Genomic DNA, 7,491 nt, shown 5'->3' on the forward strand with positions numbered 1-7,491 from the left:
GACTCACCCGTGACTTTATCAGAGCCTCATATCCTGAAGGAGAAGAGCCGCTGGCAAGTTATTGTTTAACATCTGTTTACATGGCCAGCGATTTCTCTTCAGGGTCACCTTCAGTGGATGAAAGCACAGACACTGGGCGACGGGCCGCGCCACCATGTGCTCTGTGTTTGGTGCTAGAAAGTGATGAAAACTATGAAATGAGACACATGACCTTTAAAAAGTATATACATTGTTCAACTTATAGGGACAGAGATAGACAGAAAGCCAATCCCTGTATTTGATCATTGACTTCCCCCCCAGGTAGATTTCTGCAAGGAGCTTGGTCATGAGCGAGACACGGATCAAGTCTGACCCTGGGAAGATTTCAACAGTCCTGGCTTCTGCCTTCCCAGAGCTTACGGCGTGGCAGGTAGGGGAGCGTGAGGAAATAAGCAATGAAGATAAAGTGTAACGAGAGACCTATGTAATCAGTCTGTACATCAATTTAATAATAAATCATATGTGCAGCAGCTTGATTAGCTCTGGATATGTCTGATTTTATCTCCCCTCTTCAACTATAGCTTCCTGAGGGCAGGACATGTCTCCTAAAATGTATACGATTGTTTCAAGGTCCTCACCAAGCCGCCCAGACAAGGGAATATGGCAGGTTCAGAACAGATGTACCCAAGACCCTAACTGTTGGAGAGGAGCAGAGGAGAAGATATTTACCTATTTGCTCACCGAGCATGGGTCTGACCTACACAACGCAGAGCAGACACATCCCTAGACTCCAGTCGGTGCCCTCAGGAGCATCAGTGCAGGGGGGACAGGACGAGGGGCGCCAGCCCAGCCAGAGTGGCAGAGGGCCAGCGACACGGCCTTGGAGAGGGGAACACCTCGGGAGGAACTGCTCCCCTAGCTCCCCGGGGTGAGCCTTCTTGCACACATTTTAAATATGCATAACTTCAGGTTTGTCCCCTTTGTCCCTGTAGATGGGTACACTGATTGTTTTTACCTCAATGGCTTTTTTTGCTTATCTTAAAGGAGAAATTGGTAGGAGAAAACAAAAATGAGCAGCAACATTTGTTCATCCCTTTTGTTAACGAGCACTCTGCTTGGTTGGCCCTCCCTTCTGGCATTGAACTAAACGTAAGTGTTTGCAGGTGTTCGGATCTGGGCCCCCCGAGGACTTGTGATCAGCCTGCTCACGCCCACGCTGGACACGGTCCCAAGTTTGCACCGAGGAGTGTCCTGCCTCCAGGCCTTTCCTACAGAGATCCTCTGGTGTTCTGCTCTAAGTCTGGTCTCTAAGAACTACAGTTTCTTAATTCCCATCATCCATTGCTCCCTGTCATCCTCCGCCTCCCAGCTGTGGTCCCAGCAAGCACACCTGTCCAGGGGGACGACCTGTGTGGGCTCCTGACCCGCGGCTCAAGGAGAGCACGTGCACGCTGACCATCTGTAGAGCGTAATTTTCACACGTTCATTCTTCGTCTTGCAGGATATGCTCATTGACATTTACAGACACATTCATGGATTTCTTCATCCTAATGACCTCCGTGATTTATAAATAAAAGGCAATGCTTTCCTCTCGTTCATAAAGAGAAGACACACTTCAAAATGCTTTATTATCATTGTACTATTAAGATGAGGGTTAATCTGCCAAGATGACACTGGTAGGTAATTGTACAGCAGAATCGTTCCTTGATACTCTGGAACCTGGGTTTTCTGTCTAGACCACTAAGTAATTTCTTATTCTGTGGTCGCAGTAATAATAATAGTACTGATAACCTTTTTTAAGGATATTGTTTCTCACTGGCGATGTCAGAAACCACCACACATGAGCTCCCCTCCCTTCTATGAGCAAACACAGGACGGGGCATCTGGAGACCTGGGCCGTGGGACAAAGAGCTTCCCCCCAGGATGACCCCAGTGTTCTCACTTGTAAATTAGAGAGACTGTGTGGACAATGCCTACGGTTATGTCCAGCACTTTGCACGAGCCTGAGAACAAGCCACAGTGCGCATGCGGTGAGCCTTGGTTTGGAGATGACAGCCCGGCTGTCCCGTAGCTTATACTCGGGGGTGGATGCTAGGACCCCAGGCCCCAGAGGCTCCGTCTTAGAATAGGTACCCACAAAAACAGAGACCTTCCCCATTGTCACCCATTGGATATGTTATAAAGAAGCATATTAAAGCTTCTGGAAGGAGGACGGGGACCTTACAGCTCAGGTAGTCAGGGGGCAGGAGGAGAAGGGAGCACCATGAGCAAAATCACAGAGGTGAGAAAGGAAGAGCCTATTTGGGAACAACAAGTAGATTCTGTTGGTTAGAACAACGCACATTTATTAAGCTCTTACTGCATGTCAAGCCAGAATCAATTAAGCTGGGAACATGCAAATGAAAGAAACATACTCAGTAGGATTTTAAGGAGAGTTGATAATGACAACTAGCCAATGGAGGCACGGCAAGGAGAAGCCAAGAGTGCTCCTTAATGGAGAGGACACGCACATCGCAGACTTCCAGAGCACTCTTCTTTTCTTGCAATAAACACCCACCTACTACCAGGCGCTGGGTGGGGGGTGGGGCTCCTGAGCTGAGCTGGGTGTGGACAGACCTGGTAGACGAGGTCTCCCTTTCCATGAGGGCCCCGCTGGGGAGGTCTGTGAGGCCCAGGGCTCTGCGGGACAAGAGGGAGGCACTGCAGATCTCTGAGCCGAAGCTTCTCGTGGGCACGGCTGTCGGGGCCGCTGACCTAACAGCCATGTCAGTGGTGGGAGCGTGGTGCAGGGACATGGGCCATGGCTCCAAGGCAGAGAGGTCTGGCGGAGCGAACGAGAGCGCGGCGGATGGATGCTCACTCACAGGGTCCAGTGTGTCCCCCAGGGTGTGGCACCCACTGCTGGGCACACAGAGATCCCTGCAGACCCTCAGGCACATGGTGGCCTGGAGCGCTCACAGATGCAATATCAAATAAAAAATGTTCCAGGGAGCTGACACTGTCCCAACATTCCTGGACTTAGCATTTCCCATATTTGACATCAGATTTGATACTTCATCATTTTTTTCCTTAAAGCACAATAAATCCTGATTTTAAGTGCTCCCAGAAGACAATAAATGCATATAAGCTGGCCACATTTATCCAAGGGGGAAAGAAAGCAAAGCAGAAAGAAGCAATGCCTTCCTTTTTCCTCTTGGCATCTGTCTGTTTCCAGATGGGATCCCTGAGCAACCAGTTCTCAAACCCTCAGTCCCTGATTTCGACGCCGGCAGCGTGGCCGGAGCGTCCCCTGACCAAGAATGGGAGCAGCACACAGCCCGGGCAGCATCTGCCCATTCTGTGCTCATCCCTGTCAAAACAGGGCTGTCAGCCGCTGAATCCGGGGGCCTGCATTAGCGCTAATGTCTTCAAACTCTAAACCAGCAGCAGTTCCTCAAAACTGCTTACATGGCAGTTAATACACACATGCCATTAATTTTTTCCCATTAAGGAAAAAAAAGAACCATCAATTTTAGGGGGAAAAAAACCTAAAAATTCTACTTTTCCCCCTTTTAAAAAGCATTGTCCTTTTTTTTCTTTCATAAATAATAAGCCTAATCAATTATCTTCTCTTTATCTGCAAGTAAAGTGTCCCTTTCAGGGTGAATGTTGTCATATTTTTAAATGTTTGCTTTTAAGTTGTCAGCTCGCTAGACATCTTCCCCACGGATCCTCCGACAGTAGATTTGTGATCCTAAATGTCCTGACGCAGCACCCCCAGACTGGTCAGGTGAGGTGGGATATGTGGGGTGGTGACGGAATGTGGTCCAGGATGGCTGGCCCGCCCTGGACGGAAACCATGGCTGGCGGACCTGCTTCACATCCATCCGATTCTGTGACTCAACAGGGAGCGGAAGGTGATTTTTTTCATAGAAACCAGAAAAACAATCCAAAATCAGCAAATCAGGGGATATAATGAGGAAACTGTATCAAGTTCTGGTGAGATTTCTTGCAACTTTCCTTAGCCAAAATTTGTGAGATGGAATGCATTACGTTGGTCAGGATTTGGGCCACCGAAAGAGAATTACCATATTTCCTTGATTCTAAGGTGCCATCCATTATAAGATGCACCATCTACTTATTAACAGCTTTTCAGTTGGAAAAAAGACCGTGTTAAAAGCAACCATTAATTATAAGCTGAATTCAGATTTCAGAAATGCTCACAGGTGAAAAATATCCACCTCAGAATCAAGAAATATGGTATTTTAATTCAAAGGTCATCATCAATTAATCATTTTAAAGGACTTAAGCAAAATGGACCCACTGGAAGAGAGGTCATCCCACGCAAACAATGGCAGGGCCATGTTGGAAAAGGAAAGCATAAATATTTGTCCGTGAAGCCGAGGAAAATGGATGATTCCAGAGAAGGAAGCTGGGAACATTTTCAATTCTGTTTCTCAAATACTAAGATTTATCTCTAGCATATAACTTACTATTAACAGCCACGATTATAAAACATGAAAGCACATAGCAGACACTCGAGAAATGAAAAGAAACAGGATCTGTGTTACTGGCTATTTCCCGTCAGCACCTGACGCACACGAGGTGGTGATCAGTGTGGAATCAAGGTTGATCTGTTGAGAGAACGACAAAGTCAAGCGTTACAGTAGCCACCAAGTCTGGTGATCTTACATCCTAGGGATTTAGGGTTGGCTCCTTCACGCCCTAACCGGACCCTGGGCCCCCTCTCCTCTGTGTGGCAGCCCCTGTCGGCCCCGCCCCGCCTGTGCCCCGCCTCATGCTTCCTCTGAAGCCAGAGACATTGGGCGTTGGGCAGTTTCTGAACCTCCCATAAATCTCCTCAAAATAGAGTAACTTGCATAGCCAAACAGGAGACCCTCCGAGGACAGCTTCAACGAAGCTGGGTAACAAGCGGTCCCCGTGAACCCCAACATGTGACCGACGGGGTGATGCTAAGGCAGGGACGGCTGCCGCGGCAGGTGCAATAAGCAGGCAGCTTGGAGAGGCACAGGGACCTCTGACAGCCAGGGGCTCACCCTGACGGGAAGGTGTCGTAGGTGGGCATCTGAGGGCAGCAACCCCCTCCGGGGGGACAGTGCCAGAGGCCTGGGCAGCTGGGCCCGAGAGCGAAGGCTGGGAGCTGCGTCCGCAGACCCGAGGAGGGAGACGAGAGAGCCACCAGGCGAGGAGAAGCGTTGGGGTCCACGTGGAGCGGAAGAACCAAGGCAGATATCTGAGCCTCCTTTGGAACCTGCTCCAAACAAACCCACACACGCACATATGTATACATAATCTCCAGAAGCGGACAGACGGTACTACGAAGAAATTACTGTTGACCAGTTCAGCCATGGTCATGTGTTAATGGTTTTGTTTTTTCATTGTTTTGTTTCATTGTTTGTGTTTTCATTTGTTTTTTATAAGTTTCCTTATCTGACAGTCCCACTAAAACAGGATGAAATGATAAGATATCTGGGATTTGCTGCAAAATGATCCGCAGGAACAGTGAGGTAGGAAACGGTGTAAATGCAGTGGGATTAGTCGTGCTGATAATTTTGAGGCTGGTTGTGGGTTCTGCACTTGGGAGTTCAATTTGCTATTCTTTTGCGTATGTTTAGAATTTTCCAAGCAAAAATTTAAAAAGTAAGCCACAATTGTAGCCCTATTATACATCTACCGAAAACAGCTGATTAAGTGCCTGCAGTCCCCCAACTACCCTGCGTGCCACACAAGGCTACACCTGTCACGTGTCCCCGGCCCCACCTCAGGCCATCCCTGCCTTGCCCTTTACGCCCCTCCAGGGCCACTCTCACTCCATGGGACCAACGTCCAGCGCCACGCTGACGTCCACGCTGCTGGCCATGCCATTCCTGTGGCCGAAAACATAGCACCAGCGTGAACCCTTCCTTCTACCCAGGCTGGAACCACCCTTGCCCGCACCCTGGGCTTCCTGCACCCCTGTGCCCGCCACACACCTCTCTTCCCGATGCCGTGGCCAGCACGCCCAGCGACTCAGGGACATGAGCCCTCTGCTCATTTCCTCCTGTCTGCACCGAGTAGAGTTATCCACAAACTTCATTGCCCGATTCCTGTGCATTGGCGGAGATGGGCTCTCAGGGAAGTCCTTTCCAACAAGCACGGACACTGACTCCACATTTTGGGACACTGACAGTTTTGATGGAGTATGAATTGGTAAAGAACTGAAGGTAAAAACAGCATCAAAAAGCCCCACGAGTGTTTCTCTCTTTTTATGCAGTAATTCCACGCTTCAGGATGTATTCAATGGGAATTATTGGGAATTCACAGAAAGACTTCTATAAAAGAATATTGAGTAATAGAAAGCATCCTATAGCTCCATCTGCAAAAACTCATTCATACGATGGAATATTAGGCAGTCATTCATAGCCCTGTCTCAATGGGATATTTAGCAACATGGGAAATGCTGTAGATTTATTTAAAGATTTATTATTAAGCAAAAACATTAGGTTGTGAATCAGTACATTCAATAACAACACAACTGAACTATAAAAATATTCACCCGGAAAAATAGTGGAAGAAAGTACACCTAAATATTCAGTTATATCCTGAGGTTGTAAGACTAGAGGATTTTATAAATCAATAAACCATATATATTTTGAGCAGCTTTAGAGTTACAGAAAAACTGAGCTGAAGTTACAGTGAATTCCCATAGACCCTCTGACCCCATCCCACGGCCCTCCCATTAGTGTGTACCTCTGTTTCGATTGATGACCCAATATCGATACATCATTACTAACTAAAGTCCATGGTTTATGTTAGAGTTCACTCTTGCATCATACATTCCATGGACTTTGCCAAATGCCTGATGTCGTGTATCCACCATCACAGTGTTATACAGAACAGTCTCACTGCCCCACAAATCCCCCGTGCCCCACCTACTCATCCCTCCCCAGCCCTGGACCCTTGATCTTATTACCACTGATCTCTCAACCATCTCCATAGCTTTGTCTATTCCAGAATGTCATATAGTTGGAATCATACAGTATGTGACCTATTCAGATTGGCCTCTTTCACTGAGCAATATGGCTTTAATGGTCCTCTCTGTATTTTTGTGGCTTAACAGCTCACTTCTTTCTACTGTTGAATAATATTTCCTTGTATGGATTTATCACAGTTTGTTTGTCCATTTGCCTATCGAAGGACATTTCTTCCTTCAATTTTTGCTCCTACTTTTTGGCAGTAATGAATAAAGCTGCTATAAACATCCACATGTAGGTTTTTGTGTGGACCTAAGCTTTGAACTCCTTTGGGTAAATGCTAAGGAATGTGACTGCTGGATCTTATTATGGTAAGAGTGTGCTCAGCTTTGCAGGAAACCACAAAACTGTGTTCCAAAGGAGCTGTGGCATTTTGCATTCCCACCAGCAATGAATGAAAATCCCAGTTGCTCCATGTCCTCACCAGCATTTGGTATTGTCAGGGTTCTGGATTTTGGCCATTCTGATAGGTGTGTAAACCATTGGATCAGTGGTTTGA

Source organism: Neomonachus schauinslandi, chromosome 10, assembly GCF_002201575.2.
Source record: "Neomonachus schauinslandi chromosome 10, ASM220157v2, whole genome shotgun sequence".
Lineage (NCBI taxonomy): Eukaryota > Metazoa > Chordata > Mammalia > Carnivora > Phocidae > Neomonachus > Neomonachus schauinslandi.